The 24,722-nt window shown below is 36.8% G+C and overlaps 21 non-coding genes across 21 annotated transcripts; all 21 read left to right on the top strand.

Annotated features, from left to right (window-relative positions):
* The first annotated feature begins 3,946 nt into the window (after positions 1-3,946).
* TRNAV-UAC (transfer RNA valine (anticodon UAC)) lies at positions 3,947-4,019 on the top strand. Its single transcript has one exon. It is a non-coding gene; the product is annotated as a tRNA-Val (tRNA).
* Positions 4,020-4,310: 291 nt separating this feature from the next.
* Positions 4,311-4,383, top strand: TRNAV-UAC (transfer RNA valine (anticodon UAC)). Its single transcript has one exon. It is a non-coding gene; the product is annotated as a tRNA-Val (tRNA).
* A 674-nt stretch (positions 4,384-5,057) lies between these two features.
* On the top strand, positions 5,058-5,130 carry TRNAV-UAC (transfer RNA valine (anticodon UAC)). The gene has a single exon. It is a non-coding gene; the product is annotated as a tRNA-Val (tRNA).
* A 291-nt stretch (positions 5,131-5,421) lies between these two features.
* TRNAV-UAC (transfer RNA valine (anticodon UAC)) lies at positions 5,422-5,494 on the top strand. Its single transcript has one exon. It is a non-coding gene; the product is annotated as a tRNA-Val (tRNA).
* A 1,785-nt stretch (positions 5,495-7,279) lies between these two features.
* TRNAV-UAC (transfer RNA valine (anticodon UAC)) lies at positions 7,280-7,352 on the top strand. Its single transcript has one exon. It is a non-coding gene; the product is annotated as a tRNA-Val (tRNA).
* A 4,371-nt stretch (positions 7,353-11,723) lies between these two features.
* TRNAV-UAC (transfer RNA valine (anticodon UAC)) lies at positions 11,724-11,796 on the top strand. Its single transcript has one exon. It is a non-coding gene; the product is annotated as a tRNA-Val (tRNA).
* A 291-nt stretch (positions 11,797-12,087) lies between these two features.
* Positions 12,088-12,160, top strand: TRNAV-UAC (transfer RNA valine (anticodon UAC)). Its single transcript has one exon. It is a non-coding gene; the product is annotated as a tRNA-Val (tRNA).
* Positions 12,161-12,834: 674 nt separating this feature from the next.
* TRNAV-UAC (transfer RNA valine (anticodon UAC)) lies at positions 12,835-12,907 on the top strand. Its single transcript has one exon. It is a non-coding gene; the product is annotated as a tRNA-Val (tRNA).
* A 291-nt stretch (positions 12,908-13,198) lies between these two features.
* TRNAV-UAC (transfer RNA valine (anticodon UAC)) lies at positions 13,199-13,271 on the top strand. The gene has a single exon. It is a non-coding gene; the product is annotated as a tRNA-Val (tRNA).
* Positions 13,272-13,945: 674 nt separating this feature from the next.
* Positions 13,946-14,018, top strand: TRNAE-UUC (transfer RNA glutamic acid (anticodon UUC)). The gene has a single exon. It is a non-coding gene; the product is annotated as a tRNA-Glu (tRNA).
* Positions 14,019-15,380: 1,362 nt separating this feature from the next.
* Positions 15,381-15,453, top strand: TRNAV-UAC (transfer RNA valine (anticodon UAC)). The gene has a single exon. It is a non-coding gene; the product is annotated as a tRNA-Val (tRNA).
* Positions 15,454-16,127: 674 nt separating this feature from the next.
* Positions 16,128-16,200, top strand: TRNAV-UAC (transfer RNA valine (anticodon UAC)). The gene has a single exon. It is a non-coding gene; the product is annotated as a tRNA-Val (tRNA).
* Positions 16,201-17,238: 1,038 nt separating this feature from the next.
* Positions 17,239-17,311, top strand: TRNAV-UAC (transfer RNA valine (anticodon UAC)). The gene has a single exon. It is a non-coding gene; the product is annotated as a tRNA-Val (tRNA).
* A 1,038-nt stretch (positions 17,312-18,349) lies between these two features.
* On the top strand, positions 18,350-18,422 carry TRNAV-UAC (transfer RNA valine (anticodon UAC)). The gene has a single exon. It is a non-coding gene; the product is annotated as a tRNA-Val (tRNA).
* Positions 18,423-18,713: 291 nt separating this feature from the next.
* TRNAV-UAC (transfer RNA valine (anticodon UAC)) lies at positions 18,714-18,786 on the top strand. The gene has a single exon. It is a non-coding gene; the product is annotated as a tRNA-Val (tRNA).
* Positions 18,787-19,460: 674 nt separating this feature from the next.
* On the top strand, positions 19,461-19,533 carry TRNAE-UUC (transfer RNA glutamic acid (anticodon UUC)). Its single transcript has one exon. It is a non-coding gene; the product is annotated as a tRNA-Glu (tRNA).
* Positions 19,534-20,895: 1,362 nt separating this feature from the next.
* Positions 20,896-20,968, top strand: TRNAV-UAC (transfer RNA valine (anticodon UAC)). Its single transcript has one exon. It is a non-coding gene; the product is annotated as a tRNA-Val (tRNA).
* A 674-nt stretch (positions 20,969-21,642) lies between these two features.
* TRNAV-UAC (transfer RNA valine (anticodon UAC)) lies at positions 21,643-21,715 on the top strand. Its single transcript has one exon. It is a non-coding gene; the product is annotated as a tRNA-Val (tRNA).
* A 1,038-nt stretch (positions 21,716-22,753) lies between these two features.
* On the top strand, positions 22,754-22,826 carry TRNAV-UAC (transfer RNA valine (anticodon UAC)). Its single transcript has one exon. It is a non-coding gene; the product is annotated as a tRNA-Val (tRNA).
* Positions 22,827-23,117: 291 nt separating this feature from the next.
* TRNAV-UAC (transfer RNA valine (anticodon UAC)) lies at positions 23,118-23,190 on the top strand. Its single transcript has one exon. It is a non-coding gene; the product is annotated as a tRNA-Val (tRNA).
* Positions 23,191-23,824: 634 nt separating this feature from the next.
* TRNAV-UAC (transfer RNA valine (anticodon UAC)) lies at positions 23,825-23,897 on the top strand. The gene has a single exon. It is a non-coding gene; the product is annotated as a tRNA-Val (tRNA).
* Positions 23,898-24,722: the final 825 nt, after the last annotated feature.

Consider the following 24,722-nt stretch of genomic DNA (forward strand, 5'->3'; position numbering starts at 1 on the left):
AGCAAGTACAGCCACCAGCAGATCAACCAGAAATCAAATATATAACGCTACTGTAGGCGTAAGCCGTTTGGATTCTCCTATGGCTATTTTCTAGCCAAGTATGAAAGCACACTACTATGCCAGATGAGATGACACTGAGTTATTAAACAAAATAAACGTAAAATAAAAAAGGACAAATGGCAGACTGTGCCTAATTGAAATCCAACCCCTACTAAATTTTCCCACTTCGGTCTTTGCAATGGATATGTGCGTCACTAAGCGCAAAACACAGCGGTCGCAAGTCTCACTACAAATTGCTCACAATTGGCTAGTAGATGCACTGCAGCAAGTACAGCCACCAGCAGATCAACCAGAAATCAAATATATAACGCTACTGTAGGCGTAAGCCGTTTGGATTCTCCTATGGCTATTTTCTAGCCAAGTATGAAAGCACACTACTATGCCAGATGAGATGACGCTGAGTTATTAAACAAAATAAACGTAAAATAAAAAAGGACAAATGGCAGACTGTGCCTAATTGAAATCCAACCCCTACTAAATTTTCCCACTTCGGTCTTTGCAATGGATATGTGCGTCACTAAGCGCAAAACACAGCGGTCGCAAGTCTCACTACAAATTGCTCACAATTGGCTAGTAGATGCACTGCAGCAAGTACAGCCACCAGCAGATCAACCAGAAATCAAATATATAACGCTACTGTAGGCGTAAGCCGTTTGGATTCTCCTATGGCTATTTTCTAGCCAAGTATGAAAGCACACTACTATGCCAGATGAGATGACGCTGAGTTATTAAACAAAATAAACGTAAAATAAAAAAGGACAAATGGCAGACTGTGCCTAATTGAAATCCAACCCCTACTAAATTTTCCCACTTCGGTCTTTGCAATGGATATGTGCGTCACTAAGCGCAAAACACAGCGGTCGCAAGTCTCACTACAAATTGCTCACAATTGGCTAGTAGATGCACTGCAGCAAGTACAGCCACCAGCAGATCAACCAGAAATCAAATATATAACGCTACTGTAGGCGTAAGCCGTTTGGATTCTCCTATGGCTATTTTCTAGCCAAGTATGAAAGCACACTACTATGCCAGATGAGATGACGCTGAGTTATTAAACAAAATAAACGTAAAATAAAAAAGGACAAATGGCAGACTGTGCCTAATTGAAATCCAACCCCTACTAAATTTTCCCACTTCGGTCTTTGCAATGGATATGTGCGTCACTAAGCGCAAAACACAGCGGTCGCAAGTCTCACTACAAATTGCTCACAATTGGCTAGTAGATGCACTGCAGCAAGTACAGCCACCAGCAGATCAACCAGAAATCAAATATATAACGCTACTGTAGGCGTAAGCCGTTTGGATTCTCCTATGGCTATTTTCTAGCCAAGTATGAAAGCACACTACTATGCCAGATGAGATGACGCTGAGTTATTAAACAAAATAAACGTAAAATAAAAAAGGACAAATGGCAGACTGTGCCTAATTGAAATCCAACCCCTACTAAATTTTCCCACTTCGGTCTTTGCAATGGATATGTGCGTCACTAAGCGCAAAACACAGCGGTCGCAAGTCTCACTACAAATTGCTCACAATTGGCTAGTAGATGCACTGCAGCAAGTACAGCCACCAGCAGATCAACCAGAAATCAAATATATAACGCTACTGTAGGCGTAAGCCGTTTGGATTCTCCTATGGCTATTTTCTAGCCAAGTATGAAAGCACACTACTATGCCAGATGAGATGACGCTGAGTTATTAAACAAAATAAACGTAAAATAAAAAAGGACAAATGGCAGACTGTGCCTAATTGAAATCCAACCCCTACTAAATTTTCCCACTTCGGTCTTTGCAATGGATATGTGCGTCACTAAGCGCAAAACACAGCGGTCGCAAGTCTCACTACAAATTGCTCACAATTGGCTAGTAGATGCACTGCAGCAAGTACAGCCACCAGCAGATCAACCAGAAATCAAATATATAACGCTACTGTAGGCGTAAGCCGTTTGGATTCTCCTATGGCTATTTTCTAGCCAAGTATGAAAGCACACTACTATGCCAGATGAGATGACGCTGAGTTATTAAACAAAATAAACGTAAAATAAAAAAGGACAAATGGCAGACTGTGCCTAATTGAAATCCAACCCCTACTAAATTTTCCCACTTCGGTCTTTGCAATGGATATGTGCGTCACTAAGCGCAAAACACAGCGGTCGCAAGTCTCACTACAAATTGCTCACAATTGGCTAGTAGATGCACTGCAGCAAGTACAGCCACCAGCAGATCAACCAGAAATCAAATATATAACGCTACTGTAGGCGTAAGCCGTTTGGATTCTCCTATGGCTATTTTCTAGCCAAGTATGAAAGCACACTACTATGCCAGATGAGATGACGCTGAGTTATTAAACAAAAGAAACGTAAAATAAAAAAGGACAAATGGCAGACTGTGCCTAATTGAAATCCAACCCCTACTAAATTTTCCCACTTCGGTCTTTGCAATGGATATGTGCGTCACTAAGCGCAAAACACAGCGGTCGCAAGTCTCACTACAAATTGCTCACAATTGGCTAGTAGATGCACTGCAGCAAGTACAGCCACCAGCAGATCAACCAGAAATCAAATATATAACGCTACTGTAGGCGTAAGCCGTTTGGATTCTCCTATGGCTATTTTCTAGCCAAGTATGAAAGCACACTACTATGCCAGATGAGATGACACTGAGTTATTAAACAAAATAAACGTAAAATAAAAAAGGAAAAATGGCAGACTGTGCCTAATTGAAATCCAACCCCTACTAAATTTTCCCACTTTGGTGTTTGAGGTGGATATGTGTGCCACTAAGAGCTAAACACAACGGTAGCAAGTCCCCCTGCTAATTCCTCACAAAATGGTACTAGATGCAAATAAAAAAAAAAAAAGTAGAACGTTATTGTAGCCCTAAGAAGGGCTGTTGGGTCCTTGGAGAATCACTCCTGCCTTACAGTAAGCTAATAGAACACCCTAACGCTTTCCCTGACCAGCAGCAGCTCTCTCCCTAGCGGCATCCAGACACAGAATGATCCGAGCAGCGCGGGCAGCGGCTAGTCTATCCCAGGGTCACCTGATCTGGCCAGCCAACCACTGCTATCGACGTGTAAGGGTACCACGTCATGCTGGGTGGGGTGCAGAGTCTCCTGGCTTGTGATTGGCTCTGTTTCTGGCCGCCAAAAAGCAAAACGGCGGGAGCTGCCATTTTCTCGAGCGGGCGAAGTATTCGTCCGAGCAACGAGCAGTTTCGAGTACGCTAATGCTCGAACGAGCATCAAGCTCGGACGAGCATGTTCGCTCATCTCTAGTAGACACCCATTTAAAGCAAAGACAAATGAAATCACATATTTCAATCTAGAATTCATATGGTGGTGGTCATTTAGTCTGATTTACAAGTGAAATGTTCAAGTTTTCATCCCCACTAAAAACCATGGTCATATCCTTCTGAACAGGATTCTCTAGAAGAAAGTTGCATTGTCTTTTTGGAAGATCATAAAACACCTGTGTACAACAACGGTCAATTAAAACACTGCTTAAGTGTTGTGTTTCAAAGTGTAGTGGTCATCACACCTGCTTTTCATTCAGTATGTCCTGAGATCTATCCTAAGTCAAATGAAAGCCAGAGTCATTAACCCTTGGTTATCCTCAATAAATTTTCTTTCGAAGCATTCTAATGTTCTGTAGATACCCATTTGAAGGAAAAAGAAATGAAATGACACATTTCAAACAATAATTTATTTGGAAGTGGTCATTACATCTGCTTTGCAAGTGGTAGCTCTTCACTTTGATCCCCACCAAAACTATGGGACTATCCTTTTGAACATGCGTCTGTTGAAGAAAATTACAATGTATGATTTTGGAATGATCAGGAGACACCCATGTACTGCAACGGTCAATGAAAAACATAGGGACAAGTTGGGTTTCATAGTGTAGTGGTCATCACATCTGCTTTACACGCAGAAGGTCCTGGGTTCAATCCCCAGTGAAACCAAGGGCTTAATCTTTAACCATTGGTTATTTTTGAAAAACAATTATATGTAAGCATACTCAAATTCCATGGCCACCCATTTAAACGAAAGACAATTGAAATGACATATTACAATCTGTAATTCATATGGTAGCAGTCAATTTGTCTGATTTACAGTTAGATTGTCCTACTTTTTATCACTTATGAGCACATCTTTTTGAACAGGTTTCTTTAGAAGAAAATTATATTGTGTTTTGAAAGATCAGTGGACAACCGTTTTCTGCAGCTGTCATCCAAACCAACTGACCTGTGGTGGGTTTCATAGTGTAGTGGTCATCACGTCTGCTTTACACGCAGAAGGTCCTGGGTTCAATCCCCAGTGAAACCATAGTTTAATTTTTAACTTTTGGTTATCCTTATGAAATATTTTATGTAAGAATTCTCATGTTCAGTAGACACCCATTTAAAGCAAAGACAAATGAAATCACATATTTCAATCTAGAGTTCATATGGTGGTGGTCATTTAGTCTGATTTACAAGTGAAATGTTCAAGTTTTCATCCCCACTAAAAACCATGGTCATATCCTTCTGAACAGGATTCTCTAGAAGAAAGTTGCATTGTCTTTTCGGAAGATCATAAAACACCTGTGTACAACAACGGTCAATTAAAACACTGCTTAAGTGTTGTGTTTCAAAGTGTAGTGGTCATCACACCTGCTTTTCATTCAGTATGTCCTGAGATCTATCCTAAGTCAAATGAAAGCCAGAGTCATTAACCCTTGGTTATCCTCAATAAATTTTCTTTCGAAGCATTCTAATGTTCTGTAGATACCCATTTGAAGGAAAAAGAAATGAAATGACACATTTCAAACAATAATTTATTTGGAAGTGGTCATTACATCTGCTTTGCAAGTGGAAGCTCTTCACTTTGATCCCCACCAAAACTATGGGATTATCCTTTTGAACATGCGTTTGTTGAAGAAAATTACAATGTATGATTTTGGAATGATCAGGAGACACCCATGTACTGCAACGGTCAATGAAAAACATAGGGACAAGTTGGGTTTCATAGTGTAGTGGTCATCACATCTGCTTTACACGCAGAAGGTCCTGGGTTCAATCCCCAGTGAAACCAAGGGCTTAGGCTTTAACCATTGGTTATTTTTAAAAAACAATTGTATGTAAGCATACTCAAATTCCATGGCCACCCATTTAAACGAAAGACAATTGAAATGACATATTACAATCTATAATTCATATGGTAGTAGTCAATTTGTCTGATTTACAGTTAGATTGTCCTACTTTTTATCACTTATGAGCACATCTTTTTGAACAGGTTTCTTTAGAAGAAAATTATATTGTGTTTTGAAAGATAAGTGGACAACCGTTTTCTGCAGCTGTCATCCAATCCAACTGATCTGTGGTGGGTTTCATAGTGTAGTGGTCATCACGTCTGCTTTACACGCAGAAGGTCCTGGGTTCAATCCCCAGTGAAACCATAGTTTAATTTTTAACTTTTGGTTATCCTTATGAAATATTTTATGTAAGAATTCTCATGTTCAGTAGACACCCATTTAAAGCAAAGACAAATGAAATCACATATTTCAATCTAGAGTTCATATGGTGGTGGTCATTTAGTCTGATTTACAAGTGAAATGTTCAAGTTTTCATCCCCACTAAAAACCATGGTCATATCCTTCTGAACAGGATTCTCTAGAAGAAAGTTGCATTGTCTTTTCGGAAGATCATAAAACACCTGTGTACAACAACGGTCAATTAAAACACTGCTTAAGTGTTGTGTTTCAAAGTGTAGTGGTCATCACACCTGCTTTTCATTCAGTATGTCCTGAGATCTATCCTAAGTCAAATGAAAGCCAGAGTCATTAACCCTTGGTTATCCTCAATAAATTTTCTTTCGAAGCATTCTAATGTTCTGTAGATACCCATTTGAAGGAAAAAGAAATGAAATGACACATTTCAAACAATAATTTATTTGGAAGTGGTCATTACATCTGCTTTGCAAGTGGAAGCTCTTCACTTTGATCCCCACCAAAACTATGGGATTATCCTTTTGAACATGCGTCTGTTGAAGAAAATTACAATGTATGATTTTGGAATGATCAGGAGACACCCATGTACTGCAACGGTCAATGAAAAACATAGGGACAAGTTGGGTTTCATAGTGTAGTGGTCATCACATCTGCTTTACACGCAGAAGGTCCTGGGTTCAATCCCCAGTCAAACCAAGGGCTTAATCTTTAACCATTGGTTATTTTTGAAAAACAATTATATGTAAGCATACTCAAATTCCATGGCCACCCATTTAAACGAAAGACAATTGAAATGACATATTACAATCTGTAATTCATATGGTAGCAGTCAATTTGTCTGATTTACAGTTAGATTGTCCTACTTTTTATCACTTATGAGCACATCTTTTTGAACAGGTTTCTTTAGAAGAAAATTATATTGTGTTTTGAAAGATCAGTGGACAACCATTTTCTGCAGCTGTCATCCAAACCAACTGACCTGTGGTGGGTTTCATAGTGTAGTGGTCATCACGTCTGCTTTACACACAGAAGGTCCTGGGTTCAATCCCCAGTGAAACCATAGTTTAATTTTTAACTTTTGGTTATCCTTATGAAATATTTTATGTAAGAATTCTCATGTTCAGTAGACACCCATTTAAAGCAAAGACAAATGAAATCACATATTTCAATCTAGAATTCATATGGTGGTGGTCATTTAGTCTGATATACAAGTGAAATGTTCAAGTTTTCATCCCCACTAAAAACCATGGTCATATCCTTCTGAACAGGATTCTCTAGAAGAAAGTTGCATTGTCTTTTCGGAAGATCATAAAACACCTGTGTACAACAACGGTCAATTAAAACACTGCTTAAGTGTTGTGTTTCAAAGTGTAGTGGTCATCACACCTGCTTTTCATTCAGTATGTCCTGAGATCTATCCTAAGTCAAATGAAAGCCAGAGTCATTAACCCTTGGTTATCCTCAATAAATTTTCTTTCGAAGCATTCTAATGTTCTGTAGATACCCATTTGAAGGAAAAAGAAATGAAATGACACATTTCAAACAATAATTTATTTGGAAGTGGTCATTACATCTGCTTTGCAAGTGGAAGCTCTTCACTTTGATCCCCACCAAAACTATGGGATTATCCTTTTGAACATGCGTTTGTTGAAGAAAATTACAATGTATGATTTTGGAATGATCAGGAGACACCCATGTACTGCAACGGTCAATGAAAAACCTAGGGACAAGTTGGGTTTCATAGTGTAGTGGTCATCACATCTGCTTTACACGCAGAAGGTCCTGGGTTCAATCCCCAGTGAAACCAAGGGCTTAAGCTTTAACCATTGGTTATTTTTAAAAAACAATTGTATGTAAGCATACTCAAATTCCATGGCCACCCATTTAAACGAAAGACAATTGAAATGACATATTACAATCTATAATTCATATGGTAGTAGTCAATTTGTCTGATTTACAGTTAGATTGTCCTACTTTTTATCACTTATGAGCACATCTTTTTGAACAGGTTTCTTTAGAAGAAAATTATATTGTGTTTTGAAAGATCAGTGGACAACCGTTTTCTGCAGCTGTCATCCAATCCAACTGATCTGTGGTGGGTTTCATAGTGTAGTGGTCATCACGTCTGCTTTACACGCAGAAGGTCCTGGGTTCAATCCCCAGGGAAACCATAGTTTAATTTTTAACTTTTGGTTATCCTTATGAAATATTTTATGTAAGAATTCTCATGTTCAGTAGACACCCATTTAAAGCAAAGACAAATGAAATCACATATTTCAATCTAGAATTCATATGGTGGTGGTCATTTAGTCTGATTTACAAGTGAAATGTTCAAGTTTTCATCCCCACTAAAAACCATGGTCATATCCTTCTGAACAGGATTCTCTAGAAGAAAGTTGCATTGTCTTTTCGGAAGATCATAAAACACCTGTGTACAACAACGGTCAATTAAAACACTGCTTAAGTGTTGTGTTTCAAAGTGTAGTGGTCATCACACCTGCTTTTCATTCAGTATGTCCTGAGATCTATCCTAAGTCAAATGAAAGCCAGAGTCATTAACCCTTGGTTATCCTCAATAAATTTTCTTTCGAAGCATTCTAATGTTCTGTAGATACCCATTTGAAGGAAAAAGAAATGAAATGACACATTTCAAACAATAATTTATTTGGAAGTGGTCATTACATCTGCTTTGCAAGTGGAAGCTCTTCACTTTGATCCCCACCAAAACTATGGGATTATCCTTTTGAACATGAGTCTGTTGAAGAAAATTACAATGTATGATTTTGGAATGATCAGGAGACACCCATGTACTGCAACGGTCAATGAAAAACATAGGGACAAGTTGGGTTTCATAGTGTAGTGGTCATCACATCTGCTTTACACGCAGAAGGTCCTGGGTTCAATCCCCAGTCAAACCAAGGGCTTAATCTTTAACCATTGGTTATTTTTGAAAAACAATTATATGTAAGCATACTCAAATTCCATGGCCACCCATTTAAACGAAAGACAATTGAAATGACATATTACAATCTGTAATTCATATGGTAGCAGTCAATTTGTCTGATTTACAGTTAGATTGTCCTACTTTTTATCACTTATGAGCACATCTTTTTGAACAGGTTTCTTTAGAAGAAAATTATATTGTGTTTTGAAAGATCAGTGGACAACCATTTTCTGCAGCTGTCATCCAAACCAACCGACCTGTGGTGGGTTTCATAGTGTAGTGGTCATCACGTCTGCTTTACACATAGAAGGTCCTGGGTTCAATCCCCAGTGAAACCATAGTTTAATTTTTAACTTTTGGTTATCCTTATGAAATATTTTATGTAAGAATTCTCATGTTCAGTAGACACCCATTTAAAGCAAAGACAAATGAAATCACATATTTCAATCTAGAATTCATATGGTGGTGGTCATTTAGTCTGATTTACAAGTGAAATGTTCAAGTTTTCATCCCCACTAAAAACCATTGTCATATCCTTCTGAACAGGATTCTCTAGAAGAAAGTTGCATTGTCTTTTCGGAAGATCATAAAACACCTGTGTACAACAACGGTCAATTAAAACACTGCTTAAGTGTTGTGTTTCAAAGTGTAGTGGTCATCACACCTGCTTTTCATTCAGTATGTCCTGAGATCTATCCTAAGTCAAATGAAAGCCAGAGTCATTAACCCTTGGTTATCCTCAATAAATTTTCTTTCGAAGCATTCTAATGTTCTGTAGATACCCATTTGAAGGAAAAAGAAATGAAATGACACATTTCAAACAATAATTTATTTGGAAGTGGTCATTACATCTGCTTTGCAAGTGGAAGCTCTTCACTTTGATCCCCACCAAAACTATGGGATTATCCTTTTGAACATGCGTCTGTTGAAGAAAATTACAATGTATGATTTTGGAATGATCAGGAGACACCCATGTACTGCAACGGTCAATGAATAACATAGGGACAAGTTGGGTTTCATAGTGTAGTGGTCATCACATCTGCTTTACACCCAGAAGGTCCTGGGTTCAATCCCCAGTGAAACCAAGGGCTTAATCTTTAACCATTGGTTATTTTTGAAAAACAATTATATGTAAGCATACTCAAATTCCATGGCCACCCATTTAAATGAAAGACAATTGAAATGACATATTACAATCTGTAATTCATATGGTAGCAGTCAATTTGTCTGATTTACAGTTAGATTGTCCTACTTTTTATCACTTATGAGCACATCTTTTTGAACAGGTTTCTTTAGAAGAAAATTATATTGTGTTTTGAAAGATCAGTGGACAACCGTTTTCTGCAGCTGTCATCCAAACCAACTGACCTGTGGTGGGTTTCATAGTGTAGTGGTCATCACGTCTGCTTTACACACAGAAGGTCCTGGGTTCAATCCCCAGTGAAACCATAGTTTAATTTTTAACTTTTGGTTATCCTTATGAAATATTTTATGTAAGAATTCTCATGTTCAGTAGACACCCATTTAAAGCAAAGACAAATGAAATCACATATTTCAATCTAGAATTCATATGGTGGTGGTCATTTAGTCTGATTTACAAGTGAAATGTTCAAGTTTTCATCCCCACTAAAAACCATGGTCATATCCTTCTGAACAGGATTCTCTAGAAGAAAGTTGCATTGTCTTTTCGGAAGATCATAAAACACCTGTGTACAACAACGGTCAATTAAAACACTGCTTAAGTGTTGTGTTTCAAAGTGTAGTGGTCATCACACCTGCTTTTCATTCAGTATGTCCTGAGATCTATCCTAAGTCAAATGAAAGCCAGAGTCATTAACCCTTGGTTATCCTCAATAAATTTTCTTTCGAAGCATTCTAATGTTCTGTAGATACCCATTTGAAGGAAAAAGAAATGAAATGACACATTTCAAACAATAATTTATTTGGAAGTGGTCATTACATCTGCTTTGCAAGTGGAAGCTCTTCACTTTGATCCCCACCAAAACTATGGGATTATCCTTTTGAACATGCGTCTGTTGAAGAAAATTACAATGTATGATTTTGGAATGATCAGGAGACACCCATGTACTGCAACGGTCAATGAAAAACATAGGGACAAGTTGGGTTTCATAGTGTAGTGGTCATCACATCTGCTTTACACGCAGAAGGTCCTGGGTTCAATCCCCAGTCAAACCAAGGGCTTAATCTTTAACCATTGGTTATTTTTGAAAAACAATTATATGTAAGCATACTCAAATTCCATGGCCACCCATTTAAACGAAAGACAATTGAAATGACATATTACAATCTGTAATTCATATGGTAGTAGTCAATTTGTCTGATTTACAGTTAGATTGTCCTACTTTTAATCACTTATGAGCACATCTTTTTGAACAGGTTTCTTTAGAAGAAAATTATATTGTGTTTTGAAAGATCAGTGGACAACCGTTTTCTGCAGCTGTCATCCAAACCAACTGACCTGTGGTGGGTTTCATAGTGTAGTGGTCATCACGTCTGCTTTACACACAGAAGGTCCTAGGTTCAATCCCCAGTGAAACCATAGTTTAATTTTTAACTTTTGGTTATCCTTATGAAATATTTTATGTAAGAATTCTCATGTTCAGTAGACACCCATTTAAAGCAAAGACAAATGAAATCACATATTTCAATCTAGAATTCATATGGTGGTGGTCATTTAGTCTGATTTACAAGTGAAATGTTCAAGTTTTCATCCCCACTAAAAACCATGGTCATATCCTTCTGAACAGGATTCTCTAGAAGAAAGTTGCATTGTCTTTTCGGAAGATCATAAAACACCTGTGTACAACAACGGTCAATTAAAACACTGCTTAAGTGTTGTGTTTCAAAGTGTAGTGGTCATCACACCTGCTTTTCATTCAGTATGTCCTGAGATCTATCCTAAGTCAAATGAAAGCCAGAGTCATTAACCCTTGGTTATCCTCAATAAATTTTCTTTCGAAGCATTCTAATGTTCTGTAGATACCCATTTGAAGGAAAAAGAAATGAAATGACACATTTCAAACAATAATTTATTTGGAAGTGGTCATTACATCTGCTTTGCAAGTGGAAGCTCTTCACTTTCATCCCCACCAAAACTATGGGATTATCCTTTTGAACATGCCTTTGTTGAAGAAAATTACAATGTATGATTTTGGAATGATCAGGAGACACCCATGTACTGCAACGGTCAATGAAAAACATAGGGACAAGATGGGTTTCATAGTGTAGTGGTCATCACATCTGCTTTACACGCAGAAGGTCCTGGGTTCAATCCCCAGTGAAACCAAGGGCTTAAGCTTTAACCATTGGTTATTTTTAAAAAACAATTGTATGTAAGCATACTCAAATTCCATGGCCACCCATTTAAACGAAAGACAATTGAAATTACATATTACAATCTATAATTCATATGGTAGTAGTCAATTTGTCTGATTTACAGTTAGATTGTCCTACTTTTTATCACTTATGAGCACATCTTTTTGAACAGGTTTCTTTAGAAGAAAATTATATTGTGTTTTGAAAGATCAGTGGACAACCGTTTTCTGCAGCTGTCATCCAATCCAACTGATCTGTGGTGGGTTTCATAGTGTAGTGGTCATCACGTCTGCTTTACACGCAGAAGGTCCTGGGTTCAATCCCCAGTGAAACCATAGTTTAATTTTTAACTTTTGGTTATCCTTATGAAATATTTTATGTAAGAATTCTCATGTTCAGTAGACACCCATTTAAAGCAAAGACAAATGAAATCACATATTTCAATCTAGAATTCATATGGTGGTGGTCATTTAGTCTGATTTACAAGTGAAATGTTCAAGTTTTCATCCCCACTAAAAACCATGGTCATATCCTTCTGAACAGGATTCTCTAGAAGAAAGTTGCATTGTCTTTTCGGAAGATCATAAAACACCTGTGTACAACAACGGTCAATTAAAACACTGCTTAAGTGTTGTGTTTCAAAGTGTAGTGGTCATCACACCTGCTTTTCATTCAGTATGTCCTGAGATCTATCCTAAGTCAAATGAAAGCCAGAGTCATTAACCCTTGGTTATCCTCAATAAATTTTCTTTCGAAGCATTCTAATGTTCTGTAGATACCCATTTGAAGGAAAAAGAAATGAAATGACACATTTCAAACAATAATTTATTTGGAAGTGGTCATTACATCTGCTTTGCAAGTGGAAGCTCTTCACTTTCATCCCCACCAAAACTATGGGATTATCCTTTTGAACATGCCTTTGTTGAAGAAAATTACAATGTATGATTTTGGAATGATCAGGAGACACCCATGTACTGCAACGGTCAATGAAAAACATAGGGACAAGATGGGTTTCATAGTGTAGTGGTCATCACATCTGCTTTACACGCAGAAGGTCCTGGGTTCAATCCCCAGTGAAACCAAGGGCTTAAGCTTTAACCATTGGTTATTTTTAAAAAACAATTGTATGTAAGCATACTCAAATTCCATGGCCACCCATTTAAACGAAAGACAATTGAAATTACATATTACAATCTATAATTCATATGGTAGTAGTCAATTTGTCTGATTTACAGTTAGATTGTCCTACTTTTTATCACTTATGAGCACATCTTTTTGAACAGGTTTCTTTAGAAGAAAATTATATTGTGTTTTGAAAGATCAGTGGACAACCGTTTTCTGCAGCTGTCATCCAATCCAACTGATCTGTGGTGGGTTTCATAGTGTAGTGGTCATCACGTCTGCTTTACACGCAGAAGGTCCTGGGTTCAATCCCCAGTGAAACCATAGTTTAATTTTTAACTTTTGGTTATCCTTATGAAATATTTTATGTAAGAATTCTCATGTTCAGTAGACACCCATTTAAAGCAAAGACAAATGAAATCACATATTTCAATCTAGAATTCATATGGTGGTGGTCATTTAGTCTGATTTACAAGTGAAATGTTCAAGTTTTCATCCCCACTAAAAACCATGGTCATATCCTTCTGAACAGGATTCTCTAGAAGAAAGTTGCATTGTCTTTTCGGAAGATCATAAAACACCTGTGTACAACAACGGTCAATTAAAACACTGCTTAAGTGTTGTGTTTCAAAGTGTAGTGGTCATCACACCTGCTTTTCATTCAGTATGTCCTGAGATCTATCCTAAGTCAAATGAAAGCCAGAGTCATTAACCCTTGGTTATCCTCAATAAATTTTCTTTCGAAGCATTCTAATGTTCTGTAGATACCCATTTGAAGGAAAAAGAAATGAAATGACACATTTCAAACAATAATTTATTTGGAAGTGGTCATTACATCTGCTTTGCAAGTGGAAGCTCTTCACTTTGATCCCCACCAAAACTATGGGATTATCCTTTTGAACATGCGTCTGTTGAAGAAAATTACAATGTATGATTTTGGAATGATCAGGAGACACCCATGTACTGCAACGGTCAATGAAAAACATAGGGACAAGTTGGGTTTCATAGTGTAGTGGTCATCACATCTGCTTTTCACGCAGAAGGTCCTGGGTTCAATCCCCAGTGAAACCAAGGGCTTAATCTTTAACCATTGGTTATTTTTGAAAAACAATTATATGTAAGCATACTCAAATTCCATGGCCACCCATTTAAACGAAAGACAATTGAAATGACATATTACAATCTGTAATTCATATGGTAGCAGTCAATTTGTCTGATTTACAGTTAGATTGTCCTACTTTTTATCACTTATGAGCACATCTTTTTGAACAGGTTTCTTTAGAAGAAAATTATATTGTGTTTTGAAAGATCAGTGGACAACCATTTTCTGCAGCTGTCATCCAAACCAACTGACCTGTGGTGGGTTTCATAGTGTAGTGGTCATCACGTCTGCTTTACACACAGAAGGTCCTGGGTTCAATCCCCAGTGAAACCATAGTTTAATTTTTAACTTTTGGTTATCCTTATGAAATATTTTATGTAAGAATTCTCATGTTCAGTAGACACCCATTTAAAGCAAAGACAAATGAAATCACATATTTCAATCTAGAAGTCATATGGTGGTGGTCATTTAGTCTGATATACAAGTGAAATGTTCAAGTTTTCATCCCCACTAAAAACCATGGTCATATCCTTCTGAACAGGATTCTCTAGAAGAAAGTTGCATTGTCTTTTCGGAAGATCATAAAACACCTGTGTACAACAACGGTCAATTAAAACACTGCTTAAGTGTTGTGTTTCAAAGTGTAGTGGTCATCACACCTGCTTTTCATTCAGTATGTCCTGAGATCTATCCTAAGTCAAATGAAAGCCAGAGTCATTAACCCTTGGTTATCCTCAATAAATTTTCTTTCGAAGCATTCTAATGTTCTGTAGATACCCATTTGAAGGAAAAAGAAATGAAATGACACATTTCAAACAATAATTTATTTGGAAGTGGTCATTACATCTGCTATGGGATTATCCTTTTGAACATGCGTCTGTTGAAGAAAATTACAATGTATGATTTTGGAATGATCAGGAGACACCCATGTACTGCAACGGTCAATGAAAAACATAGGGAAAAGTTGGGTTTCATAGTGTAGTGGTCATCACATCTGCTTTACACACAGAAGGTCCTGGGTTCAATCCCCAGTAAAACCAAGGGCTTAAGCTTTAACCATTGGTTATTTTTAAAAAACAATTGTATGTAGGCATACTCAAATTCCATGGCCACCCATTTAAACGAAAGACAATTGAAATGACATATTACAATCTATAATTTATATGGTAGTAGTCAATTTGTCTGATTTACAGTTAGATTGTCCTACTTTTTATCACTTATGAGCACATCTTTTTGAACAGGTTTCTTTAGAAGAAAATTATATTGTGTTTTGAAAGATCAGTGGACAACCGTTTTCTGCAGCTGTCATCCAATCCAACTGATCTGTGGTGGGTTTCATAGTGTAGTGGTCATCACGTCTGCTTTACACGCAGAAGGTCCTGGGTTCAATCCCCAGTGAAACCATAGTTTAATTTTTAACTTTTGGTTATCCTTATGAAATATTTTATGTAAGAATTCTCATGTTCAGTAGACACCCATTTAAAGCAAAGACAAATGAAATCACATATTTCAATCTAGAATTCATATGGTGGTGGTCATTTAGTCTGATTTACAAGTGAAATGTTCAAGTTTTCATCCCCACTAAAAACCATGGTCATATCCTTCTGAACAGGATTCTCTAGAAGAAAGTTGCATTGTCTTTTCGGAAGATCATAAAACACCTGTGTACAACAACGGTCAATTAAAACACTGCTTAAGTGTTGTGTTTCAAAGTGTAGTGGTCATCACACCTGCTTTTCATTCAGTATGTCCTGAGATCTATCCTAAGTCAAATGAAAGCCAGAGTCATTAACCCTTGGTTATCCTCAATAAATTTTCTTTCGAAGCATTCTAATGTTCTGTAGATACCCATTTGAAGGAAAAAGAAATGAAATGACACATTTCAAACAATAATTTATTTGGAAGTGGTCATTACATCTGCTTTGCAAGTGGAAGCTCTTCACTTTGATCCCCACCAAAACTATGGGATTATCCTTTTGAACATGCGTCTGTTGAAGAAAATTACAATGTATGATTTTGGAATGATCAGGAGACACCCATGTACTGCAACGGTCAATGAAACACATAGGGACAAGTTGGGTTTCATAGTGTAGTGGTCATCACATCTGCTTTACACGCAGAAGGTCCTGGGTTCAATCCCCAGTGAAACCAAGGGCTTAATCTTTAACCATTGGTTATTTTTGAAAAACAATTATATGTAAGCATACTCAAATTCCATGGCCACCCATTTAAACGAAAGACAATTGAAATGACATATTACAATCTGTAATTCATATGGTAGCAGTCAATTTGTCTGATTTACAGTTAGATTGTCCTACTTTTTATCACTTATGAGCACATCTTTTTGAACAGGTTTCTTTAGAAGAAAATTATATTGTGTTTTGAAAGATCAGTGGACAACCGTTTTCTGCAGCTGTCATCCAAACCAACTGACCTGTGGTGGGTTTCATAGTGTAGTGGTCATCACGTCTGCTTTACACACAGAAGGTCCTAGGTTCAATCCCCAGTGAAACCATAGTTTAATTTTTAACTTTTGGTTATCCTTATGAAATATTTTATGTAAGAATTCTCATGTTCAGTAGACACCCATTTAAAGCAAAGACAAATGAAATCACATATTTCAATCTAGAATTCATATGGTGGTGGTCATTTAGTCTGATTTACAAGTGAAATGTTCAAGTTTTCATCCCCACTAAAAACCATGGTCATATCCTTCTGAACAGGATTCTCTAGAAGAAAGTTGCATTGTCTTTTCGGAAGATCATAAAACACCTGTGTACAACAACGGTCAATTAAAACACTGCTTAAGTGTTGTGTTTCAAAGTGTAGTGGTCATCACACCTGCTTTTCATTCAGTATGTCCTGAGATCTATCCTAAGTCAAATGAAAGCCAGAGTCATTAACCCTTGGTTATCCTCAATAAATTTTCTTTCGAAGCATTCTAATGTTCTGTAGATACCCATTTGAAGGAAAAAGAAATGAAATGACACATTTCAAACAATAATTTATTTGGAAGTGGTCATTACATCTGCTTTGCAAGTGGAAGCTCTTCACTTTCATCCCCACCAAAACTATGGGATTATCCTTTTGAACATGCCTTTGTTGAAGAAAATTACAATGTATGATTTTGGAATGATCAGGAGACACCCATGTACTGCAACGGTCAATGAAAAACATAGGGACAAGATGGGTTTCATAGTGTAGTGGTCATCACATCTGCTTTACACGCAGAAGGTCCTGGGTTCAATCCCCAGTGAAACCAAGGGCTTAAGCTTTAACCATTGGTTATTTTTAAAAAACAATTGTATGTAAGCATACTCAAATTCCATGGCCACCCATTTAAACGAAAGACAATTGAAATTACATATTACAATCTATAATTCATATGGTAGTAGTCAATTTGTCTGATTTACAGTTAGATTGTCCTACTTTTTATCACTTATGAGCACATCTTTTTGAACAGGTTTCTTTAGAAGAAAATTATATTGTGTTTTGAAAGATCAGTGGACAACCGTTTTCTGCAGCTGTCATCCAATCCAACTGATCTGTGGTGGGTTTCATAGTGTAGTGGTCATCACGTCTGCTTTACACACAGAAGGTCCTGGGTTCAATCCCCAGTGAAACCATAGTTTAATTTTTAACTTTTGGTTATCCTTATGAAATATTTTATGTAAGAATTCTCATGTTCAGTAGACACCCATTTAAAGCAAAGACAAATGAAATCACATATTTCAATCTAGAATTCATATGGTGGTGGTCATTTAGTCTGATTTACAAGTGAAATGTTCAAGTTTTCATCCCCACTAAAAACCATGGTCATATCCTTCTGAACAGGATTCTCTAGAAGAAAGTTGCATTGTCTTTTCGGAAGATCATAAAACACCTGTGTACAACAACGGTCAATTAAAACACTGCTTAAGTGTTGTGTTTCAAAGTGTAGTGGTCATCACACCTGCTTTTCATTCAGTATGTCCTGAGATCTATCCTAAGTCAAATGAAAGCCAGAGTCATTAACCCTTGGTTATCCTCAATAAATTTTCTTTCGAAGCATTCTAATGTTCTGTAGATACCCATTTGAAGGAAAAAGAAATGAAATGACACATTTCAAACAATAATTTATTTGGAAGTGGTCATTACATCTGCTTTGCAAGTGGAAGCTCTTCACTTTCATCCCCACCAAAACTATGGGATTATCCTTTTGAACATGCCTTTGTTGAAGAAAATTACAATGTATGATTTTGGAATGATCAGGAGACACCCATGTACTGCAACGGTCAATGAAAAACATAGGGACAAGATGGGTTTCATAGTGTAGTGGTCATCACATCTGCTTTACACGCAGAAGGTCCTGGGTTCAATCCCCAGTGAAACCAAGGGCTTAAGCTTTAACCATTGGTTATTTTTAAAAAACAATTGTATGTAAGCATACTCAAATTCCATGGCCACCCATTTAAACGAAAGACAATTGAAATTACATATTACAATCTATAATTCATATGGTAGTAGTCAATTTGTCTGATTTACAGTTAGATTGTCCTACTTTTTATCACTTATGAGCACATCTTTTTGAACAGGTTTCTTTAGAAGAAAATTATATTGTGTTTTGAAAGATCAGTGGACAACCGTTTTCTGCAGCTGTCATCCAATCCAACTGATCTGTGGTGGGTTTCATAGTGTAGTGGTCATCACGTCTGCTTTACACGCAGAAGGTCCTGGGTTCAATCCCCAGTGAAACCATAGTTTAATTTTTAACTTTTGGTTATCCTTATGAAATATTTTATGTAAGAATTCTCATGTTCAGTAGACACCCATTTAAAGCAAAGACAAATGAAATCACATATTTCAATCTAGAATTCATATGGTGGTGGTCATTTAGTCTGATTTACAAGTGAAATGTTCAAGTTTTCATCCCCACTAAAAACCATGGTCATATCCTTCTGAACAGGATTCTCTAGAAGAAAGTTGCATTGTCTTTTCGGAAGATCATAAAACACCTGTGTACAACAACGGTCAATTAAAACACTGCTTAAGTGTTGTGTTTCAAAGTGTAGTGGTCATCACACCTGCTTTTCATTCAGTATGTCCTGAGATCTATCCTAAGTCAAATGAAAGCCAGAGTCATTAACCCTTGGTTATCCTCAATAAATTTTCTTTCGAAGCATTCTAATGTTCTGTAGATACCCATTTGAAGGAAAAAGAAATGAAATGACACATTTCAAACAATAATTTATTTGGAAGTGGTCATTACATCTGCTTTGCAAGTGGAAGCTCTTCACTTTGATCCCCACCAAAACTATGGGATTATCCTTTTGAACATGCGTCTGTTGAAGAAAATTACAATGTATGATTTTGGAATGATCAGGAGACACCCATGTACTGCAACGGTCAATGAAAAACATAGGGACAAGTTGGGTTTCATAGTGTAGTGGTCATCACATCTGCTTTTCACGCAGAAGGTCCTGGGTTCAATCCCCAGTGAAACCAAGGGCTTAATCTTTAACCATTGGTTATTTTTGAAAAACAATTATATGTAAGCATACTCAAATTCCATGGCCACCCATTTAAACGAAAGACAATTGAAATGACATATTACAATCTGTAATTCATATGGTAGCAGTCAATTTGTCTGATTTACAGTTAGATTGTCCTACTTTTTATCACTTATGAGCACATCTTTTTGAACAGGTTTCTTTAGAAGAAAATTATATTGTGTTTTGAAAGATCAGTGGACAACCATTTTCTGCAGCTGTCATCCAAACCAACTGACCTGTGGTGGGTTTCATAGTGTAGTGGTCATCACGTCTGCTTTACACACAGAAGGTCCTGGGTTCAATCCCCAGTGAAACCATAGTTTAATTTTTAACTTTTGGTTATCCTTATGAAATATTTTATGTAAGAATTCTCATGTTCAGTAGACACCCATTTAAAGCAAAGACAAATGAAATCACATATTTCAATCTAGAAGTCATATGGTGGTGGTCATTTAGTCTGATATACAAGTGAAATGTTCAAGTTTTCATCCCCACTAAAAACCATGGTCATATCCTTCTGAACAGGATTCTCTAGAAGAAAGTTGCATTGTCTTTTCGGAAGATCATAAAACACCTGTGTACAACAACGGTCAATTAAAACACTGCTTAAGTGTTGTGTTTCAAAGTGTAGTGGTCATCACACCTGCTTTTCATTCAGTATGTCCTGAGATCTATCCTAAGTCAAATGAAAGCCAGAGTCATTAACCCTTGGTTATCCTCAATAAATTTTCTTTCGAAGCATTCTAATGTTCTGTAGATACCCATTTGAAGGAAAAAGAAATGAAATGACACATTTCAAACAATAATTTATTTGGAAGTGGTCATTACATCTGCTATGGGATTATCCTTTTGAACATGCGTCTGTTGAAGAAAATTACAATGTATGATTTTGGAATGATCAGGAGACACCCATGTACTGCAACGGTCAATGAAAAACATAGGGAAAAGTTGGGTTTCATAGTGTAGTGGTCATCACATCTGCTTTACACACAGAAGGTCCTGGGTTCAATCCCCAGTAAAACCAAGGGCTTAAGCTTTAACCATTGGTTATTTTTAAAAAACAATTGTATGTAGGCATACTCAAATTCCATGGCCACCCATTTAAACGAAAGACAATTGAAATGACATATTACAATCTATAATTTATATGGTAGTAGTCAATTTGTCTGATTTACAGTTAGATTGTCCTACTTTTTATCACTTATGAGCACATCTTTTTGAACAGGTTTCTTTAGAAGAAAATTATATTGTGTTTTGAAAGATCAGTGGACAACCGTTTTCTGCAGCTGTCATCCAATCCAACTGATCTGTGGTGGGTTTCATAGTGTAGTGGTCATCACGTCTGCTTTACACGCAGAAGGTCCTGGGTTCAATCCCCAGTGAAACCATAGTTTAATTTTTAACTTTTGGTTATCCTTATGAAATATTTTATGTAAGAATTCTCATGTTCAGTAGACACCCATTTAAAGCAAAGACAAATGAAATCACATATTTCAATCTAGAATTCATATGGTGGTGGTCATTTAGTCTGATTTACAAGTGAAATGTTCAAGTTTTCATCCCCACTAAAAACCATGGTCATATCCTTCTGAACAGGATTCTCTAGAAGAAAGTTGCATTGTCTTTTCGGAAGATCATAAAACACCTGTGTACAACAACGGTCAATTAAAACACTGCTTAAGTGTTGTGTTTCAAAGTGTAGTGGTCATCACACCTGCTTTTCATTCAGTATGTCCTGAGATCTATCCTAAGTCAAATGAAAGCCAGAGTCATTAACCCTTGGTTATCCTCAATAAATTTTCTTTCGAAGCATTCTAATGTTCTGTAGATACCCATTTGAAGGAAAAAGAAATGAAATGACACATTTCAAACAATAATTTATTTGGAAGTGGTCATTACATCTGCTTTGCAAGTGGAAGCTCTTCACTTTGATCCCCACCAAAACTATGGGATTATCCTTTTGAACATGCGTCTGTTGAAGAAAATTACAATGTATGATTTTGGAATGATCAGGAGACACCCATGTACTGCAACGGTCAATGAAACACATAGGGACAAGTTGGGTTTCATAGTGTAGTGGTCATCACATCTGCTTTACACGCAGAAGGTCCTGGGTTCAATCCCCAGTGAAACCAAGGGCTTAATCTTTAACCATTGGTTATTTTTGAAAAACAATTATATGTAAGCATACTCAAATTCCATGGCCACCCATTTAAACGAAAGACAATTGAAATGACATATTACAATCTGTAATTCATATGGTAGCAGTCAATTTGTCTGATTTACAGTTAGATTGTCCTACTTTTTATCACTTATGAGCACATCTTTTTGAACAGGTTTCTTTAGAAGAAAATTATATTGTGTTTTGAAAGATCAGTGGACAACCGTTTTCTGCAGCTGTCATCCAAACCAACTGACCTGTGGTGGGTTTCATAGTGTAGTGGTCATCACGTCTGCTTTACACACAGAAGGTCCTAGGTTCAATCCCCAGTGAAACCATAGTTTAATTTTTAACTTTTGGTTATCCTTATGAAATATTTTATGTAAGAATTCTCATGTTCAGTAGACACCCATTTAAAGCAAAGACAAATGAAATCACATATTTCAATCTAGAATTTATATGGTGGTGGTCATTTAGTCTGATATACAAGTGAAATGTTCAAGTTTTCATCCCCACTAAAAACCATGGTCATATCCTTCTGAACAGGATTCTCTAGAAGAAAGTTGCATTGTCTTTTCGGAAGATCATAAAACACCTGTGTACAACAACGGTCAATTAAAACACTGCTTAAGTGTTGTGTTTCAAAGTGTAGTGGTCATCACACCTGCTTTTCATTCAGTATGTCCTGAGATCTATCCTAAGTCAAATGAAAGCCAGAGTCATTAACCCTTGGTTATCCTCAATAAATTTTCTTTCGAAGCATTCTAATGTTCTGTAGATACCCATTTGAAGGAAAAAGAAATGAAATGACACATTTCAAACAATAATTTATTTGGAAGTGGTCATTACATCTGCTTTGCAAGTGGAAGCTCTTCACTTTCATCCCCACCAAAACTATGGGATTATCCTTTTGAACATGCCTTTGTTGAAGAAAATTACAATGTATGATTTTGGAATGATCAGGAGACACCCATGTACTGCAACGGTCAATGAAAAACATAGGGACAAGTTGGGTTTCATAGTGTAGTGGTCATCACATCTGCTTTACACGCAGAAGGTCCTGGGTTCAATCCCCAGTGAAACCAAGGGCTTAAGCTTTAACCATTGGTTATTTTTAAAAAACAATTGTATGTAAGTATACTCAAATTCCATGGCCACCCATTTAAACGAAAGACAATTGAAATGACATATTACAATCTATAATTCATATGGTAGTAGTCAATTTGTCTGATTTACAGTTAGATTGTCCTACTTTTTATCACTTATGAGCACATCTTTTTGAACAGGTTTCTTTAGAAGAAAATTATATTGTGTTTTGAAAGATCAGTGGACAACCGTTTTCTGCAGCTGTCATCCAATCCAACTGATCTGTGGTGGGTTTCATAGTGTAGTGGTCATCACGTCTGCTTTACACGCAGAAGGTCCTGGGTTCAATCCCCAGTGAAACCATAGTTTAATTTTTAACTTTTGGTTATCCTTATGAAATATTTTATGTAAGAATTCTCATGTTCAGTAGACACCCATTTAAAGCAAAGACAAATGAAATCACATATTTCAATCTAGAATTCATATGGTGGTGGTCATTTAGTCTGATTTACAAGTGAAATGTTCAAGTTTTCATCCCCACTAAAAACCATGGTCATATCCTTCTGAACAGGATTCTCTAGAAGAAAGTTGCATTGTCTTTTCGGAAGATCATAAAACACCTGTGTACAACAACGGTCAATTAAAACACTGCTTAAGTGTTGTGTTTCAAAGTGTAGTGGTCATCACACCTGCTTTTCATTCAGTATGTCCTGAGATCTATCCTAAGTCAAATGAAAGCCAGAGTCATTAACCCTTGGTTATCCTCAATAAATTTTCTTTCGAAGCATTCTAATGTTCTGTAGATACCCATTTGAAGGAAAAAGAAATGAAATGACACATTTCAAACAATAATTTATTTGGAAGTGGTCATTACATCTGCTATGGGATTATCCTTTTGAACATGCGTCTGTTGAAGAAAATTACAATGTATGATTTTGGAATGATCAGGAGACACCCATGTACTGCAACGGTCAATGAAACACATAGGGACAAGTTGGGTTTCATAGTGTAGTGGTCATCACATCTGCTTTACACGCAGAAGGTCCTGGGTTCAATCCCCAGTGAAACCAAGGGCTTAATCTTTAACCATTGGTTATTTTTGAAAAACAATTATATGTAAGCATACTCAAATTCCATGGCCACCCATTTAAACGAAAGACAATTGAAATGACATATTACAATCTGTAATTCATATGGTAGCAGTCAATTTGTCTGATTTACAGTTAGATTGTCCTACTTTTTATCACTTATGAGCACATCTTTTTGAACAGGTTTCTTTAGAAGAAAATTATATTGTGCTTTGAAAGATCAGTGGACAACCGTTTTCTGCAGCTGTCATCCAAACCAACTGACCTGTGGTGGGTTTCATAGTGTAGTGGTCATCACGTCTGCTTTACACACAGAAGGTCCTGGGTTCAATCCCCAGTGAAACCATAGTTTAATTTTTAACTTTTGGTTATCCTTATGAAATATTTTATGTAAGAATTCTCATGTTCAGTAGACACCCATTTAAAGCAAAGACAAATGAAATCACATATTTCAATCTAGAATTCATATGGTGGTGGTCATTTAGTCTGATTTACAAGTGAAATGTTCAAGTTTTCATCCCCACTAAAAACCATGGTCATATCCTTCTGAACAGGATTCTCTAGAAGAAAGTTGCATTGTCTTTTCGGAAGATCATAAAACACCTGTGTACAACAACGGTCAATTAAAACACTGCTTAAGTGTTGTGTTTCAAAGTGTAGTGGTCATCACACCTGCTTTTCATTCAGTATGTCCTGAGATCTATCCTAAGTCAAATGAAAGCCAGAGTCATAAACCCTTGGTTATCCTCAATAAATTTTCTTTCGAAGCATTCTAATGTTCTGTAGATACCCATTTGAAGGAAAAAG

This window comes from Engystomops pustulosus, chromosome 7 (genome assembly GCF_040894005.1).
Source record: "Engystomops pustulosus chromosome 7, aEngPut4.maternal, whole genome shotgun sequence".
Lineage (NCBI taxonomy): Eukaryota > Metazoa > Chordata > Amphibia > Anura > Leptodactylidae > Engystomops > Engystomops pustulosus.